Source organism: Notamacropus eugenii, chromosome 6, assembly GCF_028372415.1.
Source record: "Notamacropus eugenii isolate mMacEug1 chromosome 6, mMacEug1.pri_v2, whole genome shotgun sequence".
Lineage (NCBI taxonomy): Eukaryota > Metazoa > Chordata > Mammalia > Diprotodontia > Macropodidae > Notamacropus > Notamacropus eugenii.
In genome coordinates, this window is record NC_092877.1 from 1,059,444 (window position 1) to 1,087,203 (window position 27,760).

The following is a 27,760-nucleotide window of genomic DNA, read 5'->3' on the forward strand; positions in this document are numbered from 1 at the left end:
TAGTAACATATACGAATAACACATACTTTACTAAATCCACAAAATTTAAGTATCACAATTATATTTAACAACAGAAATAACAACAACAATATTGCTATTATCAAGCTTTATTTTTGTTATAAACATTTACAAACTCACCTCTCCCTTCCCCTTTCCACTAAGAGATAGAGTTCCTAATCATGGCAACAACATGTTTCAGTGGAAAGATTTCTAGATTCAGAGCCAGAAGACATATGTTCAAATCCAAGCTCTGATAGCTATGAGAAATTGTTCAAATCATTTTCCCTTTCTAGGTCTCAATTTCTTTATCTATAAAAGGAAGATGTCAGATTAAATGATGTCTAGGGCCCAAATGACCTCTAAATCTGCTGTTATTTGATCATATGTTGTATTGGGTGTATCTTGTAGGTTAAATGAACCATTTGTAAGCATATTTGTGTGAAATAGTAGGAAAAAATGGAAACACACTGGGATTAGGACGTCAAACATTGGGAGCATCTGTCACTATTTCCAACTTAATTGATGTATAGCAGATTGGAAGAAAATATTCATATGACCACTGAAATGGAAGAGCCTATAGGAGTTGTTTTGATGCAACCATTTTTTTTTAATTTTTTATATTTTAAATAAAGTTTTATTTATTTAAAAACATGAAATTATTCTTAGTATACAGGTGAAACAAATAATTGGAGAAGGCTGGATTTAGCCCACTGACTGTAGCTTGCCAACCCCTATTCTAGCCTGTCAAGATAATTCTGGATCTTGATTCCCATTCAACATATTACCTATCCTTACCACCTTTGCATCACTGGCAAATACGACAAGCATGCCTCCTGTGTCTTTATCCAAGACACTGACAAAAAACCATGTTGAACAGGACAGTATCAAGTTAGATTGCATGACTAATGACCTCTCTCCAAGTTAACACTGAACTATTAAGGGTTATTTTGGTCCAGTCATTCAGACAGTTCCAAATCTACGTGACTATACACTGTTTTCTAGCCCATATCTCTCTACCTTGGGCACAGAGACTTCATCAAATGCTTTCCTGAAAACTAATGTTCACAGCGTCTCCTACTCTAACAGTTCATTTATTCTGTCAAAAAAAGAAGTGAGATTAGTCAGCTATGTCTTGTTCTTAACATAACTATAATGATTTTTAATGACTACTCCTTTTTTTTCCAGATGTGAGGTTAATTTATTTGTTTTCAACATTCATTTGCACAAAATTTTGAGTTCCAAATTTTCTTCCCATCTCTCCCTTCGCCCCACCCCAAAACGTCGAACATTCTAATTACCCCTATCACCAATCTACTCTCCCTTCTAACATCTTCCCCTTCCCTTATCCCCATCTTATCTTTTGTCCTGTAGGGCAAGATAAATTTCTATACCCCATTACCTGTATTTCTCTTTTCCTAGTTGTCTGTCAGTACAATACTCAACAGTTGTTCCTGAAACTTTGAGTTAGAACTTCTCTTTCTCCCTCCCTCCCTATCCATCCCCACTGGGAAGGCAAGAAATTCAATAAAGGCCACATCTGTGTACGTTTATAAATGACATACATAATAGTCGTGTTGTGTAAGACTTTTTCTCTCCATCTTTTCCTGCTACCCATTTCTTCTGCTCTCTCTTTTGACCCTGTCCTTCCCCAAGAATGTTGACTTCAAATTGTTCCCTCCTCCCATTGCCCTCCCTTCCATCATCCCCCTGACACTGCTTATCCCCTTCTCCCCCACTTTCCTGTATTGTATGATTGGTTTTCATACCAAAATGAGTGTGCATTTTATTCCTTCCTTTAGTCGAATGTGATGAGAGTAAGCTTCATGTTTTTTTCTCACCTCCCCCCTCTTTCCCTCCACTGAAAAGTCTTTTACTTGTCTCTTTTGTGAGTGATAATTTCATGCATTCCATTTCTCCCTTTCTCCTCCCAATATATTTCTCTCTCCCCTAAATTTCATTTTTTAAAGATATAATCCCATCTGATTCAGATCACCCTTTGCTCTCTGTCTCTCTCTCTGTCTGTGCTTTCTCTCTCTGTCTCTCTGTCTCTGTCTCTGTCTCTGTATGTGTGTGTGTGTGTGTGTGTGTGTGTGTGTGTGAGGGTCTGTAATCCTACCAAATATCCAGATAGTGAAAAAGGTTTCAAGAGTTACAAATGTTGTCTTTCCATGTAGGAATGTAAACAGCTCAACTTTAATAAGTCCCTTATGATTTCTCTTTCCTTTTTATCTTTTCATGCTTCTCCTGATTCTTGTGTTTGAAAGGCAAATTTTCTTTTCAGCTCTGGTCTTTTCATCAAGAATGCTTGAAATTCCTCTATTTCATTGAAAGACCATTTTTCCCCTGAAGTATTATACACAGTTTTACTGAGTAGAGACTCCTGCTTTTAGTCCTAGTTCCTTTGACTTCTGGAATATCATATTCCATGCCTTTCGATCCCTTTATGTAGAAGCTGCTAGATCTTGTATTATCCTGACTGTATTTCCACAACACTTGAATTGTTTCTTTCTAGCTGCTTGTAATATTTTCTCGTTGACTTGGGAACTCTGGAATTTGGCCACAAGGAGATTCTCTTTTGGTATCTCTTTCAGGAGGTGATCGGTGGATTCTTTCAAATTTATTTTGCCCCCTGCTTCTAGAATATCAGTGCAATTGTGCTTGATAATTTCATGAAAGATGATGTCTAGGCTCTCTTTTTGGTCATGGCTTTCAGGTAGTCCCTTAATTTTTAAATTGTCTCTCCTGGATCTATTTTCCAGGTCAGTTGTTTTTCCAATATCTTCCATTTTTTCATTCTTTTGGTTTTGTTTTGTGATTTCTTGGTTTCTCATAAAGTCGTTAGCCTCCATCAGTTCCACTCTAATTTGTAAAGAACTATTTTCTTCAGTGAGTTTTTGAACCTCCTTCTCCATTTGTCTAATTCTGCTTTTTAAAGCATTCTTCTCCTCATTGGTTTTTTGAATCTCTTTTGTCATTTGAGTTAGCCTATTTTTCAAGGTGTTATTTTCTTGAGCATTTTTGGGGTCTCCTTTAGCAAGGGTTTGACCTGCTTTTCATGCTTTTCTTGCATCTCTCTCATTTCTCTTCCCAATTTTTCCTTCACCTCTCTAACTTGATTTTCAAAATCATTTTTGAGCTCTTCCATGGCCTGAGACCATTGAGTATTTATTTTGGATGTTTGGTATACAGAAGCCTTGACTTTTATGTCTTTTCCTGATGGTAAGCATTGTTCTTCCTCATCTGAAAGGATGGGAGTAGATATCTGTTCACCCAGAAAGTAACCTTCTATAGTCTTACATTTTTTTCCCCTTTTTTTGGCATTTTCCCAACCAGTTACTTGACTTTTGCATCCTTTGTCAATAGAAGAGTATACTCTTGGTATCTGTAAGATCTCAGCTCCTCCCAAGTGGCACAATCAAGTGTGTATACTGGTCTGGGAGTAAGAAGAGATTTTGTGCTCAGAATCTTAGTAGAGTTTCCTCTTCAGAATCACCTGGCCTCCAGTTCAGCCAAGCCAGCACTGGGGGCTGAGATTCAGAAAAGCTGATGTGGTAGGGCCGCCATTCAGTGTGAGATAAAGTTCAGCTGCTGCAGGGCCTTTACACAATGACGAGATAAAAATCAGCTGCTCAGTCCCCCCAGGGGTTTCATGATCCAACAGTGGATGTGAGTTGCTCTAGGGGCTGCTGTGGAAGTTGCTGCTGCCTGCTTGATATGGCCTCTGTGACAGCTGCCTGAGGCTGGAACTATGGGAAGGCCCTTCACCCTTCTCCCTTCTAGTCCAGCTGAAAAAACCCTCTCACTGGCCTTTGATGCCTGTGGGTTGAGGGATCTGAAGCACTGCTACTGTGACTGGAGATTCCGCCCCTGGCCCTGTTGGTATCCTTCTCTCAGAGCCGAGCCATGCTGCTTGGCCAAAGCTGCACTGGGCTCAGCTCCATGGTCCGGTGGGACAGACATTTCTCGTCACCCGTTCAGGTCACCCTGGGCTGGAAATCTCCTTCACTCTGTTGTTCTGTGGTTTCTGCTACTCTAAAATTTGTTGAAAGTCTTTCTTTACAGGTATTTTATGAGCTGTGGGGGGAGAGCTAGCATATGTGTGTCTTTCTACTCTACCATCTTAGCTCCTCCCTCGATGCAATCATTTTTTTTTTATGGAAGGAAATTAAGACCTAGAGAGGAATTGTGCTTTGTCCACGTCATACAGTCAGTTAGTGATAGAAGACAAAATATAATCTGTCTCGACTCTTCACTGTGAGAGTTAGTGGTTCAGGTTAGTCAGTCTGACAATATTTATTAAGCATCACTATATGCCTGGCATATCTCTAAGTATTGTGATTACACAGAAATGCAAAACACAGTTCTTACCGTTAAAGAACTCACAACCTAATGAAGGAGACAACATACAAATAATTACATACAACATTAATAAGAAATAAACACCAAAATGAAGACACAGATATCAAGAGGGGTTATGGAAGGTTTCCTATGAAGGTGAAACTTTAACTGGGACTTTAAGGAATACAGGAGGCAGAAACAAGGAGTCAGAGTATTTAGCTCATGAAATACAGTCAATGAAAATGCCTAGGGAGAAAAGATGGAGTGTCTTGTTTGAGCAACAGCCAAAGAGGCCAGTGTCACTACTATGTGGAAAGTGGATGTTATACGTAAGAAAACTGGAAAAGTATATATAAAAAGAGTAGGTTAAAAAGGGCTTTGAATGCCAAACAGAGTTATATATATATATATATATATATATATATATGTATATGTATATATGTATATGTATATATGTATATGTATATATGTATATGTATATATGTATATGTATATGTATATGTATATATGTATATATAGAGAGATATGTATATATATATCTATATATAGATGAATATATATCTCTATATATAGATGAATATATATCTATATATAGATACATATCTATATATAGATGCATATATCTATACATCTACATATATATCTATATATCTATATCTATATATATGTATACATGTGTGTGTATGTGTGTGTGTGTGTGTGTGTGTGTTTTCCCAGAGTGAAGATAGGAAATCACTGGAGTTTTTTGAGTAGGGGACTTCTGTGATATGGTCAGGCTTGAATTTTTCAAAATCTGTTTTTGGGGATTCAGGGGTGAACAGAAAGTAGTGTAGACAGCCTTGTAGCAAGAAGGCCTATCAGCAGTCTATTGCAATGGTATTGGGGAGAAATAAGGGTCCACACCAGGCAAACATCAGTGACAAAGGAGAGAAGGGATAATATTCTAGAAATATTGCAAAGGTAAAAATGATGGATATTATCAACAGATTTAAGGTGGGATAACGTGAATTGAAAGACATTGAAGAGCATGTATTTAGAGTTCAAGGCAATACATGGTATGGGTAATTTGCACGCACACACACACATGCACCGATACACACATGTGTGGGCTCACTGACACATTATGAGGGCTGGAATTAGGCAAAAGAAAAGACTGTAAAAATGTAAGTCAGGCAATGAACTCATTAAGGATGGAAGATTTGTGTCTTGGATGCCTGTAGACAACAGCTACCAAGACTTTGGGTGGCAAATGCGGATGATCAAAGTCCAAGGAGATGAAGTTTCTGAATGCTAGTGGTAAGAGAAGAATCTGGAAGTGGTAATGGGAAACAAGGAATATTAGAACTTTCCTACCTTGAGCAATCAAGGAGAATGAATGAAATTGTAGCCCATGCTGGGAAGGGTGATCAAGGAAAGTTGAAGTATTAGGAGACAACTAGGTCTCCGTGAGAGTCAGAAAACGGAAGAAATGGGAAAGAAAGAGATTTAAGATGAAAACAAGTATATCACCAATGGCGAAGGCTTTCCAGAGAGCACAGTGGACGAGGATATTTGTTTTTATTTGAGACTTTGATGCGGCTTGGTTTGAGATGAATGGGAATAAGTAATCAAGAAGTGAGAGGTAGGTAATGGACAGTGGACGATGACCTAGAAGGGGTTCAGGCTCAGTGGGACAATGAGTTTGTTAATTATTAAGTGAAAACTTTAGAGAGCTTTTCAACCTCAGTTATATAAATAATTTAGGATGTGATATTGTCAGAGTCATTGACAGTTCCTATAGAGAAATAAGAACTTTGAACAGGAGTGCTGATACTCTCCTTTCTTCAAGGCAGCAGATGAGGTTAGAAACTTGATTGAATGATGGTACCCACCTCTCACCTCAGTGGTGGAAGACCAATATGATGGAATGATGTTTTTTTTCCCTTTCCTATAGGGTACTGGAGACTAGACAGATGATGTACAGACAGGAGAGAAAGACATCTTCCTTGCCACTTTCCTGTCTTACCAGAGGCTGATGACCAGATAGGAAAGTCATGGAGATCAAGGAAGAGACTACAGGATTAGAACTTTGATACCAGAAATTGGTGCTTAGGGCATAGGTATCCAGTTTTCGTATAAATAAAGGATCTTATTTGAGCCTTGACATTCAATCATTCAGTCAGGAGTTTTCCCATGAAACTCATTAACTAATTACGTAATTAACATTTAATTGTTACATGTTTCACCTCACCAATTTTATTTCACTTTTTAAAGAGGAAGATAAAATTCTATGCAGGCAGTTCAGTGACTTCCTATGTTTTAGAGGATGTTCTTATTTCTCACTTAGATACAGTAATGTGACTTTCAAAGAGAACTTTATAGTGGGAACATACGTAGCACAGTGGGTAGAATCTTGTACTTGGAATCGGGAATCCTGCTTCAGATGTTTAAAAGTTATGTGACCCTAGGAAAGTTAAATAGCAAAATACACCAAAGGTACCCTCTGTGTGCCTCAGTTTCTTTGTCAGCAAAATGATGATGATGATTTCATTTCTCATAGAGTTACATGGATCAAATATATTTACATATAAAATGATTTGCAAATCTTAGAGCTAAATAAATGCTAGCTTTATTATTGTTATTAACCTGCAAAACAGATATCCCAGTGCAATTTGTTCTGTGAATATGAAGAACAGTTCTGTGTGCCAATCTGTTAATCTCATGTCTACAATTGTATTTTTCCTCACTTCAGTTCAGTTTCAAACTAAAAAATTTCTTCTCCTTCTCAAGAAACTAGTAAGGTCAGGAGCAGAAATAGCTGAGGCTTATATTCCCATACTGAAAATTTAATAGTAGATGATTTGAGCTATATTCAGTACACCACCACTGATGGGCATAGGACAGACATGAAGTCATGGAGTGACCCCAAAATAATGCAAGATTTTAAACAAACACCTTTTTCTCAGGATGATAGGATTGTAGATTTCAATCTTCAAGCGACCTTAGATATCAGCTCTCCCAGTTACCTCATTCAGCTCTTCCCAATAATCTAATGCCACCAGGGAACAATTTATGGATTTTACATAGAAATATTTGCTGAAATTCAGATCAATATGTACTGTGATTGAATATCACCTCAGTTTTCTCTAAATTCTGTCCCTTACACTTCCTACCTGGTAGAGAAGCAGACATCTGCAAAAGACAAGTATGACAGGAAGTAGTACATAGGGGATTCAAGTGTGGGGCTGGTCTTGATGGTAACAACAACGAGCAGATTTCCAAAAAGAGTGGCAAGGTAGAAAATCAAGAAAGCATCAAATAAAATTTTTCACTGTTGGAGGTCCTGTGTTTGCCCAAGGAGAACACATTCAGTCGCATTGTTCTATATTTTGATGATTTGTGTGAATATAGGAAGGATCTAGAGGAGAATTACCTAAAACATGAAGTTCAAAGAGAAGCATCATGAATAAGAATATTCACTTGAAGAAAGATATTAAGAGATCACTAATTGTAATATGAGAAGCAGTGTTTCAAGTGAACATAAAGATAGCCTTGGGTTAAAAAACGTGTTCAAGTCCTCTGTATGCAACCATGAGCCAAGTTTCCAAATGCTTGTTTCACTAAACAATTATCTAAATGGCATAGTATGGGACAAAGAATATTATATTTGGAGTCAGAGGTACTGTGTTCAAGTAGTATCTACATCACTTACTGCTTTTGTTAAGATGAGGTCAATAAATTTATTTCTCTGTGCCTTAGTTTCCTCATATGCAAAATGAGGAGATTGTACCCAATAACCTCTTTGATTCCTTCCTTAAATTTCTAAATGTATAGTACCGTAATCTTATGAATTTATAAGCAAATTGTTAATATTCATTGCTTAAATTAGTTTTTGTGCTGGTAGTTGACTGTACTGTTGAAATTAGAAATACTGATTAAAAGAAAAATATGCCAGGCATTGTAGGAAGCTATCTTTCGTCTCATAAAGTTTACAGTACGGATAGGAAATCTAACACACTCTTAACTAAATAAATAAAAACAAGATAATACAAATCATTTTACGAGGAGAACACACTAACACCAGAGAGCTTCTTACCAGAAGGTATATAGGAATTCATTGTGGCAGAATTCTATTTATTAATATATTTAGCTATACTCTTCAGTGTCTCAGTTGGTTTGGGTTCAAATACAGAAATCAACCATAATCTGTTACGTTCTACACTGTGAATTCCAAGTATGTGGTGATGAAAGTTACATTTGTTTGAACAATCAAAGGCATTATATGTTTATACTAATTTATACCATTAACATTTCATACAAGTCTGCATGAATATACATGTACAGAAATTACCCTATTTACTCTAATTTGAACCCTTGCTAAGGCCAGAATATAGGAATTGACATCTCACTGAACTAATCTATCTGATTTGCAATGAAAGGACAAAAATTGAATGGACCAGGGTAAAGTCACTTAACTTCGCAGCACCCCCAGAAACTCTGAAATGATTCACTCACATTCATAAATGTAAGATGTTTCTGCACTGGAAGTGCTCTATACTGCTGAAATCACAAGTTTGCATATAAAAAGAAAAAAATTGACATTTATCACATAAATTTATCACCTCACTTTTTCTCCTTCTAGGAAAAGTTTTACTCTGAAGTTTGACTGAAATGTTGGCCTCAGATTTTAACTCTATCATTTACCACATAGTTGATCTTAATCTCTGTATGCCTCAGTTTCCTCAATAGAAAATAACAGTTGAGCAAATAGACTTCAAATTCACCATCCATCTCTCCAAATCTTTAATGTTATTTAATTATGTTCATTTGATATCACCTAAAAGCAACTAGCATTAATACTTAGTCATCTCATTCCTATTTTTAAAAGTGTGAAATTAAACTTTCCTAGGAAAAAAAGGTTGAGTGAAAAGTTTCTTAGGGATTAAAAAGTTAGCAACATTATATATTAAATTCAAGAGAGGAATGAAATTAGGAAAGAAAGAGAAATAAGGAAGACATAAAGAGAAATAAAGAAAAATAAAGGAAGGAAGGAAGGAAGGAAGGAAGGAAGGAAGGAAGGAAGGAAGGAAGGAAGGAAGGAAGGAAGGAAGGAAAGAAGGAAGAAAAAAAGAAAGAAAGAAGACCAGAACATAAAGGAATATGGGGAAAAGGGAAAGAGACAGAAAATATATTCAAATAGAAGAATGTGGGGGAAAGGGAATAGAATTTGGAAAGACAAGAAGCAGAGAGCTCAAACTGTGAAATAAGTGAGGGAGGAAGGACAATAGACATTTATGGTTTACAAGTGAAAATATTGTTTAGAGTAAATATTCCTTTCAGTTTGCAGCTTTAATATTTTTTGACCCAAGAGATAAAGATCAGGCAGACTTCAATCCTGAGTACTTACTCCCTTCTCCTGAGCCAGCTAGAGAAAATCGGAGGTACTGAAGGGTAGGGGTAGGTATATGAGCAGGTAGAGAAATAGGAAAATTATCAAAGCAATGGATGGATCAATTGGTCATTTTGTACTACCTCCAAATATCCCAGTCACTGTCTCCCCCAGGCAATTGGCCATCTGCTAGAAGATGTCTTACTTATTTCTTTTTCAATCCAGGAAATATCAAATCATATTTCATTTAGAGATGCCTTTTTTGGCAGGAAGCCTGGAGTCTCAAAAGAGTGGTGGAGGGCTAATTAGAGGACATACTTTTTTAAATGACTTACCTTTATGATCTAGTATAGATTCCTCAATCTAGCTAGCACTGATTCAGAAGTACTCTCATCTGATTGGATTGAAGGAGGTTGCAACCAACTCAGTTAAGTATAGAAATACAACTAGCTCTATAAGAAGTAGGAGAGGAAGGGGGAAAGAAAAGGAAGGGGAGGCTAAAAGGAAGGGATGAAGTCGTAAGGGAAAGTGGGATTAAAAGGTAGTGGGACTGATAAAAAGAAGGGAAGACTGAGGGAAGCAGTGGTCAAAAATTAAAACTCTGTTGTGGAAAGGAAGGGAGAAGGGAGAAGGAAAATCATAAACAAAGGAAAAGAAACGGATGGAAAAACAGATCATAATCATAACGTGTCTGTGAATGGGATGAACTCTCTCATAAAATGGAGATGGATAGCAGAATGAATTAAAAAGCATAATTCAACAATATGTTGTTTATAGGAAACACATTTGCAACGGGACCACACACAAAGGGTAATTGTAAAAGGCTGGAGCTTCAGCTGATGTAAGAAAAGAAGGGCTAGCAATTCTAATCTTAGACAAATAGAGTTTATCAAAAGAGATAAATAAGGAAACAATATCCTGCTAAAAGTCACTGCAGACAATGAAGCAATTTCATTATGAAATATGTATGCTCCAAGTGGTATAGCATCCAAATTCTTATAAGAAAAGTTAAGGGAGTAACAGGAAGAAATAGACAGCAAAAGTATGCTAGCGGGGGACTTCAACATCCCCCTCTCTGAACCTGGTAAATATAATCTCGAAATAAACAAGAAAGAAGTTAAGGGGGTGAATAAAACTCTGGATAAGGTAGATATGATAGATCTCTCGAGAAAAGTGAATGGGGATAGAAAAGAATATACCTTTTTCTCAGTGGTACATAGCACATATACAAAAATTGACCATGTACTAGTGCATAAAAACCTCACAGTCCAGTGTAGAAAGGCAGAGAAAGTCAATGCATCCTGCTCAGATCATAATGCAATAAAACTTATATGTAATCAAAGGTCTGGGATATATAAACCAAACACTTATTGGAAACTAAACAATCTCGAAGGAATGAGTGGACTAAGCAACAAATTATAGGAATAGTCAGCAACTTCATTCAAGACAATGACAATAATGGGACAACCTACCATATCTTATGAGATACTGCAAAAGCAGTTCTTAGGAGAAGTTGTGTATCTTTGGATGCCTACTTAAATAAAATAGATAAAGAGGAGATCAATGAATTGGCCATGGAGTTGAAAAACTAGAAAAAGGACAATTTGAAAATTTCAATGCAAATACCAAATTAAAAATACTGAAAACCAAAGGAGAGATTTATAAAATTGAAATTAAGAAAGCTGTTGAACTACTAAATAAAGCTATGGGTTGGTTTTATGAAATAACCAATAAAATTGTTTAACATTTGATCAACGTGATTAAAAAAAGAAAGAAGAAAGCAAAATTTCCAATATCAAAAATGAAAGGGGTGAATCCACATCCAATGAGGAGGAAATTAAAACAGTAATCAGAAATTACTGTGCCCAGCTATATACCTATAAATTCGACAAGCTGTGTGAGATGGATGATTATTTTAAAAATTACATAAATTGTCCAGACTAACAGAATAGAAAGTTGAGTACTTAAATGACTCCATATCAGAAAAGGAAATTGAACAAGCCATCGTAGGAAAAATTTGCAGGATCAGATGCATTTACAAGTCAATTCTATCAAACATTTCAAAAATAGTTAATTCGAATACTATATAGACTATTTCGCAAAATTGCTGAAGAAAGAGTCCTACCAAGTTCTTTTTATGATACATATATGGTTCTGATACCTAAATCAGGAAGAGCCAAAACAGGGAAAGAAAATTATAGACCAATTTCTCTAATGAATATAGATGCAAAAATTTTAAATAAAATATTAGCAAAAAGAATACAGCAACTTATCACAAGAATAATGCATTATAATCAGGTAGCCTTTATATCAGGAATGCAAGAATGATTTAATATTAGAAAAACTATTAGCATTATTGATCACATAAACAATAAAACTAACAGAAACCATGTGATTAACTCAACAGATGAAGAAAAAGCTTTTGCAAAATACAACACTCATTCCTGTTGAAAACACTGGAAAGTATAGGAATAAATGGAACTTTCCATAAAATAAGGAGTAGTGTCTACCTAAAACCATCAGCAAACATTATATACAATGGGGACAAGCAAGCTGCATTTCCAATAAGATCAGGGGTGAAGCAAGGATGTCCATTATCACCACTGTATTAGAAGAGCTAGCTGCAGTAATAGGAGAAGAAAAAGAAATTGAAGGAATTAGAATAGACAAAGAAGAAACTAAGATATCACTCTTTGCAGATGATATGATGATATACTTAACGAATCAAGTGAAAATCTACTTGAAATAATAAACAACTTTGACAAAGTTGCAGGTTAAAAAATAAACCCCATAAGTCATTTGCATTTCCATATATTACTAACAAAGGCCACCAGCAAGAGACAGAAAGAGAAATCTCATTTAAAGCTATGGTAGACCCTATAAAACATTTAGGAATCTACCTGCCAAAATAAACACAGGCACCATATGAACATAATTACAAAACACTTTTCACACAAGTAAATTCAGATCTAAGTAAGTGTTAAAGCATCAGTTGCTCATGGGCAGGCAGCACTATTAAAATAAAAATGACAATTCTACCTAAATTAATTTACTTATTCAGTGCCATGCCAGTCAATCTAATTAGACGGTTATTTTTAGATCCAGAAAAAATAATATCAAAATTCATCTGGAAGAACAAAAGGTCCAGAATATCAAAGGAACTAATGAAAAAAAAAATGCTAGGGAACTGGGTCTTGCCCTACCGGATTTCAAATTGTATTATAAAGCAGCAATAATCAAAACTACTCAGTACTGGCTAAGAAATAGAGGGATAGCCCAGTGGAATATGTTAGGTACTTAAGACGCAGCAGTCAATGAATTTAGCATTCTACTGTTTGCTAATCCCAAGGACTCCAGCTCCTAGGATAAGAACTCACTCTGTGACAAAAATTGTTGGGCACACTGGATATCAGTGTGGCGGGAGCTGGGCAGAGACTAATTCCTGACACTGTACACAAAAATAAAGTCCAAATGAATACACTATCTAGGTACAAAAATTGATACTATTAAAAAAATAAGGTAGCAAGGAATGGAGTATTTGTCAGATTTATGGAGAATGGAGAAATTTATGACCTGACAAGTGATAGAGAACACTATGAAATGCAAAATGGGTAATTTTCATTACATTAAATTGAAAAGTTTTTGGACAAACAAGCCCAATAAAGGACACAATTAAGAAGATAGCAGAAAACTAAAGAATTTTTGCAAGTAGTGTCTGTGATAAAGGCTTCATTTCTAAAACATATAGAAAACTGTCTCAAATGTACCAGAATACTAGTCATTGCCTAATTTGATAAATGGTCAAAGGATATGAACAGGTAGTTTTTAGAGGAAGAAATAAGGATATCTATAGTCATATGAAAAAATGCTCTAAATCACTATTGATTAGAGAGATGCAAATCCAAACATCTCTGAGGTACCACATCACACCTATCAGACTGGCTAACATGACAAAACAGGAAGATGATAAATTTTGGATAATTTTGGGAGAGTTGGAACACTAATTCATTGTTGGTGGACCTGTGAGCTGATCCCACCATTCTGGAGAGCAATTTGGAACTGTTCCCAAAGGGTTACAAAATGTGCATATCCTTTGACCCAGCAATACCTCTTCTAGGACTGTATCCCCAAGAGACCATAAAAATGGGAAAGGGTTCCACCTGTACAAGAATACTTATAGCAGCACTTTTTGTGGTGGCCAAAAATTGGAAATCAAGGGAATGCCCATCAATTGGCTGAAAAACTTGTGGTATATGAACATAATGGAATAGCATTGTGCTATGAGAAGGGATGAACAGGAAGACTTCGGAGAAGCCTAAAAATACTTATATGAACTGATGTTGAGAGAAAGGAGCAGAACCAGGAGAACTCTGCACACAGCAACCAACCACAGTGTGCGAGGAATTTTTCTGGTATGCTTAGCACTTCACTGAAATGCATGGACTTAAAAAATTTCCAATGCTGTGTTGTGGCAAAATCCTTTCCACATCCAAAGAAAGAACTATGGAATTGCATCGTAAACAGAAACAGACCATTTTGTTTTGTATTATGTTTTGTTTTGTTCTGTTTGGTTTAGTGGCTTCTCCCACTCATTTTAATTCTTCTATGCATTTTGCATTTAATAGGAACGTGTGTTTAGATCCTAGATAAGACTATACACCCTCTCAGGGAGGGAGTGGGAATGGATGAGGAAAGAGGGGGAGAGAGTGGGAAAAAACCAAGATATATGGAAGTGATTGTTGGACATTGAAAACGTAAAGCAATTCCACTTTAAAGAAAATCTTCTCTTTCAGTGTCTACTGATCTTTTCCCTTTTTGCTCTTCCCTTCAATCATTTTCAGGGTGCTTTCTCTTCCTAGCTCCCTTCTTTCATACACACATATTCATGTATACACATGTTACACATATATGTATATATATACATATGTGTGTATATTACATGCCCTTATAAATGGTGTATATTATGCATGTGTATTTTTATGCATATATAGTTGTTGTACAGAGAGAGGAGAGAAAGAGAAAGACAAAGAGAGAGTGAAACAGGGAAAGACAGAGAGAAAGGTATACAGAAACATGGAGACACAAACATACATATACATTTCTTTTATATTCCCCACTTTAGTCGCTTCCCTTCTTTCAATAAAATTGAATTTTGCCTGTTATTTTTCTGCAAATCATATTTATCAACTAAATTATTACATTCTCTATTCTTCATTTTAAAGGAAAATGAGAAGTATTCTAGCTCTTCCAAATTAAAAAAAATGAAGATGTAAGTTGATTTTTCTTCCCTATGTCTTTAACTTTATTTAATTTTCCAGAGATCTTTGATATTGGATAAACAACACCTTCCCTTCCAGAGTGAGTCTGTGAAGCACCAAGTATTTAAGCTCCCTGAATTATTAAAACTGAAATATCTGAGAACTTGGTTTAAGTTACAACAGAGGCAAAGAATGGTTTTGCCAAAGGACCTCTGCATTTGTCAGTGAAGTTTTTCTCTTAAACACGAAGTTGGAAATTAGCAGGGACTCTATCTTTTCTAAGACTGTGATACAGAGGAAATAGCATGACCCTAGGAGAATACTCAAGGATTCTTGAATCAGCTAATTTATTTGAGGGGCTAGACAAGTTGCTTAACCTATTTGTGCCTCAATTCCTCCAATATGAACATATATTAATAATAATGATGCCTTTTAAAATTATAGCACTACAATGCAAATTAAAATGCTTATATGTATGTATGCATGTATATGCACATATGCATATATACATCTAAACCTACATAAATGCATATTTTGTGACAGCCAAAGGAGAAAGGAGGATACCTACATAAAGATAGACAGAGGGGCAAAGTGACAGAAAGGCAGCAAAAGGCAGAGTACCAGAGACAGAGGTGCTTTATCCTCAGACAAAAACTTACTACACTTTTTTGACAAGTCAGTAAATAATAGTCATTCAGAAAATTAGGAGAAAAGTTCTTTCTGTCTTAACTTCTAAATTCTTCAGTATGATTGTTTCTGCCATCTCTTATCTTTATCCTGATGATTCAGTGACTCCCCATTGTCTGTGAAATAACAGATTTTTTTATTCCTTTTTTAAAGTTATTTATTTTAAGTTTTCAACATTCATTTTCACAAAATTTTGAGTTTCAAATTTTTCCCCATCTCTCCCCTCCACCAAAACTCCGAGCATTCTGATTACCCCTTCCACCAATATGCCTTCTCTTCTAACATCTCTCCCTTTCCTTATCCCCATCTTCCCTTTTTCCCTGTAGAGCAAGATAAATTTCTATACCCCATTACCTGTATTTCTTGTTTCTCAGTTGTATGCAGGAATAACACTCAACATTTTGTCCTAAAACTTTGAGTTCCAACATCTCTTCCTTCCTCCCTCCCTACCTATCTCCACTGAGAAGGCAAGCAATTCAGTATAAGCTATATACGTGTAGTTTTGCAAATGATTTCCATAGTTGTCATGTTGTGTAAGACTAACTATGTTTCCCTCCATCCTATCCTGCCGCACCCTGTGTCTTCTAGTCTCCCTTTTGACCTTGTCCCTCCCCACGAGTGTTGACTTCTAATTGCTCCCTCCTCCAATTTGCCCTCCCTTCCATCATCCCCCCACCTTGCTTATCCCCTTCTCCCCTACTTTCCTGTATTGTAAGATAGTTTTTCATATCAAATTGAGTGTTCATGTTATTCCTTCCTTGAGCCAAACGTGATGGGAGTAAGCTTCACTTTTCCCCTCTCGCTTCCCCCGTTGTTCCCTCAATTGAAAAGGTTTTTTTTATTACCTCTTTTATGAGGTAATTTTCTCTATTCCATTTTCCCCATTCTCCTCCCAATATATTCCTCTCACCCCTTAATTTTATTTTTTAAGATATGATCCCTTCCTATTCAACTCACCCTGTGCTCTCTCTCTCTCTCTCTCTCTCTCTCTCTCTCTCTCTCTCTCTCTCTCTCCCATACACACACACACACACACACACACACACACACACACACACACACACATATATATATATATATATATATATATACATATATATGTATGTATAGATAAGTAGATGGATAGGTAGCTAAGCAGATATATAGATATAGATATGTGTATGTGTGTGTGTGTGTGTGTGTGTGTGTAATTCCACCAACTACCCAGATACTGAGAAAAGTTTACAGAGTTACAAATGTTATCTTTCCATGTAGGAATGTAAACAGTTCAACTTTAGAAAGTCCTTTATGATTTCTCTTTCCTGTTTACTTTTTCATGCTTCTCCTGATTCTTGAGTGTGAAAGTCAAATTTTGTTCTCAGCTCTGGTCTTTTCATCAAGAATGCTTGAAGGTCCTCTATTTCATTGAAAAACCATTTCCCCCTGAAGTGTGATACTCAGTTTTGCTGGGTAGGTGATTCTGCGTTTTAATCCTATTTCCTTTGACTTCTGGAATATTATATTCCAAACCTTTCCATTCCCTGATGTAGAAGATGATAGATCTTGTGTTATCTTGATTGTACTTCCACAATACTCGAATTATTGCTTTCTAGTTGCTTGCAATATTTTCTCCTTGACCTGGTAACTATGGAGTTTGGCTACAAAGTTCCCAGATGTTTCTATTTTTGGATCTCTGTCAAGAGATGATCAGTGGATTCTTTCAATATTTATTTTGCCCTCTGGTTCTAGAATATCAGGGCAGTTTTCTTTGAAGATTTCATAAGATGATGCCTAAGCTCATTTTTTTGATCATGGCTTTCAGGTAGTCCCATAACTTTTAAATTATCTTTCCTGGATCTATTTTGCAGGTCAGTTGTTTTTCCAATGAGGTATTTCACATTATCTTCCATTTTTTTCATTCTTTTGGTTTTGTTTTGTGATTTCTTGGTTTCTCATAAAGTCGTTAGCTTCTATCTGCTCCATTCTAATTTTTAAAGAACTATTTTCTTCAGTGAGATTTTGAATCTCCTTTTCCATTTCGCTACTTCTGCTTTTTCAAGCATTCTTCTCCTCATTGGCTGTTTGAACCTCTTTTGTCATTTGAGTTAGCCTATTTTTAAAGGTGTGATTTTCTACAGCAATTTTTGTGTCTCTTTTAGCACACTGTTGACTCGCTTCTCATGATTTTCTTACATCTCTCTCATTTCTCTTCCAATTTTTTCCTTCACCTCTCTTACTTGGTTTTCAAAATTCTTTTTGAGCTCTTCCATGGCCTGAGACCACTGAATATTTATTTTGGATGTTTGTGATACAGAAGCCTTGAGTTTTATGTCTTTCCCTGGTGGTAGGCATTGTTCTTCCTCATCTGAAAGAATGGGAGAAGATACCTCTTCACCAAGAATGTAACCTTCTATAGTGTTTTTTTTTTCCTTTTTGAGGGGGCATTTTCCCAACCAGTTACTTGACTTTTGGGTTCCTTGTAAAAAGTAGGGTATACTCTGGGAACTGTAAGAACTCAGTTCCTCCAAGATGTCACAATCAAGCTCGCACATTGATATGAGAGCAAACAGAAACTTTTGTGACTAGAATCTGCGAGTAGTAGAATTTCCTCTCCACAACCGCCTCACCTCCAGTTCAGCCATGCCAGCACTCAGAGCTGAAATTCAGATTAGTTGCTCAATTTTCCCAGTGGCTTTAGATGAGGACAGGACTGCCACTCATGACTAAAGTTTAGCTCAGCTGCTCAATTTCCCCTGGGCCTTTAAGATGAGTCTTTAAAGAATGGATGTCAGCTGCTGCCTGCTGTGGGAAGTACCGCTGCCCACTGAGGCTTCTGCTACTGCCATCTGGGGCCAGAGCTATGGGGAGGACCCTGCTTCCTTCTCGGCCAGCTGAAAAAGCTCTCTCACTGACATTAGGTACCTGTGGGTTGAGGGATCCACGAACCTCCACTGCTGCCACTGGCGATTCTGCCACCTGGTCCTCCTCCCTGCGCACAGTCAAGGTTGGGCTGGGCTGGGCTCCTCATCATGTCCAGTACTACAGACCTTTCCCATTAGCCTTCCAGGTCACCCTGGGCTGGAAGTCTCCTCCACTCCGTCCTTCTGTGGCTTCTGCTGCTCTAGAATTTGTTGAGAGTCATTCTTTATAGGTGTTTTATGAGCTGTGGGGAAAGAGCTAGAGTATATGCTTCTTTGTATTTCGCCATATTTTCGCCACTCCCCCCAGATTTTGTTTATACAGTCTAGATTTTCTCCTTCCTTTCCATCCTGTCTCCCAAATCTCTCCTTTTAGAGTTATTTACTGGAGACAGGCATTTTTCCCACTGTTAAATTAACCTCTAGAATGACATAACTAGGAAGAAAGAGAGACTAAGTGGAACATCACCCCAATATAGAGTTCCAAGTAAAGAAATGATGAACGCTGGGGAAAGAAAGAAATGCCTTTAGTCAGTGGGGAAAGGAAAAAGGAACTGGTGAAAAGAATGATTTTCAGGATTCTATAAAGGAATATTTTGATTTCCTGTATCTCCTCCCCTTCATATTAGGTATCCTGGCACTAAACCACAATAAAAGGGTATTGGTCCCAAATAGCTATTTAAATATTACAATTTGCAACTCCTTCCTTGTCCCAGAAGCATCACCAAAGGCAAAAACGTGAGAAAAAAGAAAGAGAATGACAGTAACTAATCCAAAGTTCATAAAAATTCATGAATCTCTCTCCATCTCCTTCAGCTTTTGAAGCAAGCCCAGAGAGATGTGAAAATTATCCTGACTGTAGAGACTGATCAACTAAATAAGTGGTACAGAAAGACACTATTTCCATTCCTGTGTGAACTATATCTACAAGTCATCTGTTCCTCATCACTATATTTTTCCTGTGGATTTGGCAATATGCATGCTATACTTAGAGGAACAGGGCAGCATAAATTTTACTAATAGCATAACGGATGAACTTATATCACCTTTGTGTGTGTGTGTGTTCATCCTTCATTGCTGAAGAAGACCATGCCATCAGAGAAACGATAACATGACTTGCACTTAACTTTGTTTTGAGTGAAGGAGGGCTGTGCAGGTCACCAGCTTCACTTCTCCCCAAGAGCTCTCTGAATCCAGTGACTAGATATTTACAAGGATGACTGGCGGCGACCCAGGATGAGGCAATTGGAGTTAAGTGACTTGTCCAAAGTCACACAGCTAGTGAATGTCAAGTGTCTGAGGTGAGATTTGAACTTAGGTCCTCCTGACTCCTGCACTGGTGCTCTATCCACTGTACTACCTAGCTGCCCTATATCATCTTTTACCTGACTACATAAAAGCAAGTATTTTATCAACCTCTGCAATAGTTAGTAGAACTCTGAACACAAGGGAATAACAGGACAGCAGTTTGTCCTGGAAACATTTTTATGCACACCTGATCCTGAAATGTAATAAGAAAGATAATAATAGTAATAACACACACTTTCTTCTTTAGATCTGAGTGCTAGACATTGATAAAAATTCTGACAAAACTTCCTCAGGGTTTCACAGATGGAATTCTGACCCTGGGACTGGAAGTGTTTGCACAAAGTTTGTTGGCCAAGAAGACAGAAACACACATATTTATCTCTTAGGGGGAGTGTTGACACTACTTGGGAAGGGGAAATTAGAGATATTAAAAAAAATTCAAAACTTACTCAGTTATTGTAGGAGAAAAATATCCTTTCCAGTATGGGATCTGCCAAGTCAAAGATGCTTAGTGGAGATGTCAGAAGCTCTGCAAAGACTGCAACACTTGGCTGTTCCAAAGCAGAGTCCCCAAACTGCTCTGTTAAATCTGGGATCATTGCCCAGTTACTGTCCTAAGGCTCACTTCCAGAAGAGATGCTACAAAAGATTCATATCCTTGCCAGGAAGGAAGCTGAGACTTTTCCTTATCATATCTTAACATTCTTCAGGAATCAAACGTTTTTTGTTTGTTTGTTTGTTTTTGCAGTGCAAGTAGCAATAGTCCTGGGGTTCCATCCCTCTCTCTCCCCTAGCTCATTATCTGAAACTACTTAGAGTTAACTATATATCTTCCAGTCAATCAGGCATTTATAGTATTTTCATCAAAATTCAGGAACTTGGGTAATGAACTTTCAGACTCCAAGGGATTGAGGGACATCACCTGCAACAGGGAATATGCATTTTCAACTTTAGTTTGTGCCAGAGTTAGCTTTATCTGGCTAAAATCGTAATGGAGAGAAATTGGACTTTCAGTGACATTTCCTTCCCTTCTCTGACAGGTAGCACCCTCTTAATGAATGCTATTATCTAGAAGGTAATCTATTGTATCCTGAAATGCTTAATAAGTCCTTTCCTGTATTCAGTTTCTTCAGAACTATTCAAGTCAACAAATGTTACGTGCCACTATGTGTCAGAAACTTTACTAGGTGGTGGCTTTGAAAAGTAAAACAAACAAACTAACAAACAACAACAACAACAAAAATGAAATAAAAACAAAAAATCCTGTTCTCAAAGCACCAATGGGAGAGAAAATGTGCATGTTTCCTACTTCCAAACTGGTTTTCAAATGTTTTTGTTTGAAGAAAATGGTGGCAACTGCTCTCCACAATTTGCCCCTCATAGATTTTAAGACAAAGATCATTGATGAGAAATTTGCCTCTGAACATCAGGCAAGTCACTGTGTTACCTCACCCATAAGTGATGACATTTTGAACTACATGTCTAATTTCTCCACTGTGGTTAATTTTAGTTAAATTTCAAACAGAACGATGATCAGGATGTTCTAAGCAAAATGTGAATGACCAAAATGTCCAACTCTTCTAAGGAAGTACTTTCTCCATTGTAAAATAATATGCAATGTTTATGTAAGTTGCCATTGAATGAGGAGTGAGCTGATTCATTGTAACAGGAAATGAATGTGGAGTCAGAGAGCATAGATTCAAATTTAGGCTCTGTCTCTTTCAGCAGGACCTTGGGCAATTTCTTTATTCTCTCAGATTCACAATGCCCTCCTTTGTGAAATAAGGGGAAAGGACTGTTTACTCTTTAAGGTACTCACGAATTTTAAATCCATTATTCATTAAAAATACATAGTGACTACAGGGCTGCCATTAAAGCCAAGAAGACTTGGGGTTCAAGGTACCCCTCTAACACTAGTAATGCAATAATCCCATAAAATTCATTGTCACCTCCATAAACCTGAATTACAGATAGTTCTCAATTTCCATTCACATAGTGGGTAAGAAATGCTTGTTGGTTGATCATTAGTAATTTATATAGAAAAGACTTGCTCACACCAATGCAATCAGATATGCACCAAAATTAAATAATTCAGTCCTCTTTACAATAATATTTATAAACTCTATGTATAAGTATCCAAAATCCCCCAGCACACATAAATAAACCCATGCACACACAAGTGCACATGCATATATGTATGTACACATACAAGTACACACCCACAAATACACATTCAATTAATTTGTTTTCAGCATAGCTTTGAAATTACCTGAATTTGTTACAGGGATTATTCCGTAGGTGGTGTTAAAAGTAGAGAAGAAAACTAGTCACACCCCTACTACCAGCTCCACTACTAGCTTCCATAATTGGAAACCAGAAAATTGTCACTTACTCCCACTAACCCTTATTGTCCAGCTCCAATCTGATTCTAAATGTCTGTTATCAGTAGGACCTTGACCTCTCACACTCCATTCCGTGCTCTTCCTTAGATACCCCATAGATCCTTTCCACTCTAACCCTTGGACTCCGTCCCCTCTTCTTATAAGTAACCAATTTGTGTTCACTGACGTTGTCAAATCTTCCCACGATTTTCAGTGATTGGCAATCTGTCCTGCATATTTCAGTTCCTAACTACGACATGGACTTAATATTTGCCATAAAAGTAAGCTCTCCTTAATTCATTGTGTCTCCCATTTAAGATTTGGGCGTCTGGAAAGTAACGAATTCCTGTTTTACTATTTGTATCTCCAGGAGAGTACATGGTATGCAACAAATGTTTAATAGATGATTTCCTTCTCTGTTAATAAATTAGCTAATAACAAGAAAAGGTCTCCAACTTGATTTCAAGGTTAGAAAGATTTTTGCAGAGGTGAGTTTTTGGAAAAAAAATTATTTTATTATTTTTTACATGTGATAAAACTTTTTGGCATTAATGTATTACAAATTTTGAGTACCACATTCTCTCTCCCCATCCCTCCTCCTTCCCTTCCTTTTTATTTCCTTGAGAGAACAAGCAATTTCAGATAGTTTATACGTGCATAGTCATGAAAACTATTTCCATATTTGCCATGTTGAAAATGAAAATAGAAAGGAAGGAAGCAATTTAATCAAGATCTTCTTGGATTCAGAGTTCAGATTCTTATGAAAAGATAGACACATACAAGAAACAGAGACAGACTGAGAAAGAGACAGTGAGAGAAATAGAAAGGGGGAGAGAGACAGACAGCCACAGAGAGAGACAGAAAGACTGAGAAACAGATAGAAAAAAACAGAAACAAAGAGAGAGAGAGAGAGAGAGAGAGAGAGAGAGAGAGAGAGAGAGAGAGAGAGAAAGAGAGAGAGAGAGAGAGAGAGAAACAGTGAGCGTAGAGGTCTGCATACATAGTCACTAAACTATACCAAGAAGGATTAATATTTATCTCTTCTCCAATTGCAAACTTGACAATTTAAATTATAAAATGTATATACACACAGAAAGGCTTCAAGTTGGTTCTTTAACAGAAGGCAAGGGGGAAAAATGGTTGTACAGACAAATGTTCACTTAACCACCACCATGACATCAATTGTAGGAGTGTTGAAATAGACCAATGCAAGTAAAGCTGCTAACTTAATTTCACATGAAAATAAGTGACGTCATTTATCATAGAAAGATAAAAGAGACATGGAGAATATCTGAATCAAGGAATGCATGAATCACCCTGCCAAATCCATGCTCAGAATCTGCAAGCATAGACATATATATATATTGAGTTCATGTAGTACAGGGTTGTATCCATTAAGGCATACTGGTCATAGAATATGGTCTTTAGCATACTAGTCTCTGCTTATAAAAGTGAGGATCTACAAACTCCTTATAAGCATCAGTGCCAGTAGGACTTTTGGGCAGCAAATCACAATGACCAATATTCATGCCCCAAGAAAATATACCTTTGGGACATACTTGTAACTGATCAACCCTGAATTTTGAGAGGAGAACTTTCATTGAATCTACTTTCATGTTTATACCCTCTCCTTTCTAAAAAAAATCACCAACTGTCCTTTCACAGGCACAAGACTTCCTTTGAGGAATGAGATCAAGAGGAAATAACAAGAAAATATTGAGAAGAAGGAAAGTTCCTGACTTTGGGCATCTGCATATGCTGTTTTTTCCAGATTAATATTTTATTTTAGACATATTCAAATTCTGAATTAACAAATTTATATTATATAATGAAAGTGTGAGTTTTCTAGTAGGTCAGGGAGGTTATTGGATTATACCTGCAGATTGAATTATACGCAGTGATCCAGAATTGTTTCTTCCCTCATTAATTGTGCTTAATAACAGTTTAGTCCAGGTTAATAGCCTCTTTATTGTCAACTCATTACTATGTCATAAGTCCTGCTCTTAATATTTTGGTATGTGCTTTGATTCAGTTTTTGGCTTCCATAAGATAACTCTCTAGCAATAAGATTTCTGCATCACAGGGTTCAAAATTTTATTGTTTGTTGGTATAATCAAGAACTGTTGAGGTGGAACCAAGATGGCAGAGTAACAGCATGGACATTCTAGAGCTCTCCTCAAACCTAGCCAAATACCTGAAAAAAATGTTTCTAAAAATTCCTGGATTTACAGAACCTACGGAATGATGGAGGGAAGCAAATCTCCAGCCCAAAACAGCCTGAAAGGTCCCTGGGAAGTGTCTATTGCACCATACTAGGAGCAGAGTGCAGTCCAACATGGGTCGCACAGGCACAGATGGGACCTGAGCAGGCCTTGGGTGAACTTAATCTCTTGCACCTTTGATGGTTTCCAGATTTCATGACCCCAAAACAATTGGAAAAATTGTAATGTGAGTGGAAATACCCTGTGGAACCTGAGTGAGACAGTAGAGAGGTCAGACCCCAGTCTCAGAGTAAAGGAGACGTTGAGGAGCATTCAGCAACAGCAGCAGTGACTCTCTCTGGAATTCTAGGCCCACAAACTGTGGGAGGATCAAGCAGGTAACAGTATATCCCTATCAACACTGAAGCAGAAAGTAACCTTGACAAACAATTCAAAATCAAGTAAATACTTGGTAAAACGAGTGAAAACCATAAAAAATAATCACACTGTAGAATCTTACATAGGTGAAAAAGAAGACCAAAGTATACAAATACAAAACAACAAAGTCAAACTTCTACATTCAAAACCTCCAAGAAAAATACGAATTAGTCTTAGGCCAATAAAGCACTCAAAAAGGATTTTGAAAACAAAGTAAGAGAGGGGGGTGGAGCCAAGATGGCAGAGTAGAAGGACAGACCTGCTCCAGCTCTACTCCCATAGCTGATAAAATACCTGTAAAAATGACTCTAAACAAATTGTAGAGCAGCAGAAGCCGCAAAACGACAGAGTGAAAGAGATTTCCAGCCCAAGGCAGCATGTAAGGTCAACAGGAAAGGTGTATCACACAGGGCTCAGCAGATGCAGCAAGAACAAGACTGGAGTTTTAGGGCAGGGAAGCATGGGCAGAAGCTGTGGTTCCCAGATTTCTAAACACACAAATGCCAAAGACAGTTTCAAAAGTCAGTGAGAAAGCTTTTTCACTTGCATGAGAAGGCAGCAGGGTCTGGCCCTACGCTTAGGCCTAGGGAAGAGGCAGCCACTGTGGCATAGCTTCTATTTTTGGATTCTAAAAACTCTGGGGGAATAGAACAGCCAAACTAGGCCTCAGTCCTGAGTGGCAGCTTTGGGGTGAAGAAGAAGACTAGTGTGGTGGAGCTGGTAGAGGCTTTGAAGAGGTAATTCTACTCTCAGATCCTGGGAAGAAAACATGTGGTTTCTTCCAGACCAGAATGCAGGCCAAGAGAGGAGTAAACTCCTTTCTATTGATTGTGTCACCTTGGAGGAACTGGGAACTTACAGCTCCCTAAAGTATACCCTCCAATTGACAAAGGACTCAAAACTCAGGTAACAGACTGGGAAAATGCCCCAAAAAGGGACAAAATAAGCCTCTAGAAGGTTACATTCTTGGTGAACAGCTATTTTCTTTCATCTTTTCAGATGAGAAAGAGCAAGCATACCATGAGAAGAAGATATAAAAGTTAAGGCATCTGAATCCAAAATCACCAAAAAAATATATGCAATGGTCTCTGTGTTGAAAATCAAGTAAGAGAGCTGGAGGAAAAATTGGAAATAGAAATGAGAGTAATGCAAGGAAATCATGAATAGTGAGTCAATAGCTTGCTAAAGGTGACCCAAAAGAATGTTGAATGACATAACACCTTTAAAAATAGACTACCAAGTCCAAAAAGCCAATGAGGAGAAAAATGTTTTATAAAGCAGAATTTGCCAAATGGAAAAAGAGGTCAAAAACTCGTTGAGGAAAATAGTTGTTTAAAATTTTGAATGGAGCAGGTGGTAGCTAATGCCTTGATGAGAAATCAACAAATTACCAAACAAAACCAAAGAATGAAAACATGGAAGACAATGCAAAATATTTCATTGGAAAAACACTGACCTGGAAAATGTATGAAGGTGAGATAATTTAAAAATTATTGGTCTCCCTGAAAACTATGATTAAAAAAGACCTAGACCTCATCTTCCAAAAAATCTACCTTGATATTCAAGAACCAGAAGGTAAAACAGAAATTGAAAGTATTCACCGATCCCCTCCTGAAAGAGATTCCAAAAGGAAAACTCTTAGGAATTTTATATCCAAAATCTAGAGTTCCCAGGGCAAGGAGAAAATATTACAAACAGTCATAAAGAAACAATTTTAGTATTGTGGAACTACAATAAAGATAATACAAGATCTACCAACTTCTACATTAAGGGATTGCAGGGCTTGGAATTTGACATTCCAGAATTTAAAGGAACTAGGATTAAAACCAAGAATCACCTACCTAGTAAAACTGAGTATGATACCTCAGTGAAAAAAAAATGTCATTCAATGAAATAGAGGAGTTTCAAGCATTCTTTCTGAAAACACTAGAATTGAAAAAAAAAAAAGATGTATTTGAAATACAAGAATCAAGATAAGCCTGAAAAGGTGAACAGGAAAGAACAATCATAAAGGACTAACTAATGTCAAACTATTTACATTACGATCTTATACTCTTCACATTTGGCCTAAGGAGGGAATTGCATGCACACCTAATTTGGTATGAAAATTTATCTTATACTACAGCAAAGTAAGGGGTAAGGCAGTAAGGATGGTGTGGGGGATGATAGAAGGGAGGGCAAGTGGGAAGACGGGGTAATTAGAATTAAATACTTTTGAGGAAGGATAGGATCAAAAGAGAATAGAATTAGAGGGAGGGGGGTAGGATAGGATGGAGGAAAATATAGTCATCCACAATATGATGGTTATGGAAGTGTTTTGCATAACTACACATGTAAACCTTGCATTGAATTGCTTTCTTTCTCAGTGGGTATGGGGTGGGGAGGGAGGAAGGGAGAGCAGTTGGAACTCAAAATTTTAAAAATTAATGTTAAAAATTGTTTTTGCATGCAACTGGGAAATAAGATACACAGGCAATGGGGTATAGAAATCTACCTTGCATGACAAGAAAATAGAGGGGGTGGGGATAAGAGATGGGAGAAGTGTCATAGAAGGGAGGGCAGATTGGAAGAAGTGGTAATCAGAATGAATGATGTCTTAGCCTGGGCAGAGGGGAGAGATTGGGAGAAAATTTCCATCTCAAAATCTTCTGGAAATGTCTGTTGAAAACTAAAAACAAATAAATAATTTTTTTAAATAAAGAAAAAAATCATTTTGTGGATGTATTGGATCAGATAACAGCTCCATTAATGATGCATTAATTGACATTTCTTCCGAAGCCCTTTCAACATTGATTTTGCATCTTCTGGAATATTCCTCAAATTCCTAGACATCATGTGAATCATCTGACTTGTTTTATTTTGCATTATTGTCATCGTTATCATT

At 37.0% G+C, this 27,760-nt stretch overlaps 1 long non-coding RNA gene across 1 annotated transcript in view; it reads right to left on the reverse strand.

Annotated features, from left to right (window-relative positions):
- LOC140511502 (uncharacterized) overlaps positions 1-22,408 on the reverse strand; it is a 189,400-nt gene extending 166,992 nt beyond the window's left edge. Inside the window, exon 1 of the long non-coding RNA XR_011969572.1 lies at positions 22,126-22,408. This is a non-coding gene — a long non-coding RNA (uncharacterized lncRNA). The remainder of the gene's footprint in view (positions 1-22,125) is intronic.
- Positions 22,409-27,760: the final 5,352 nt, after the last annotated feature.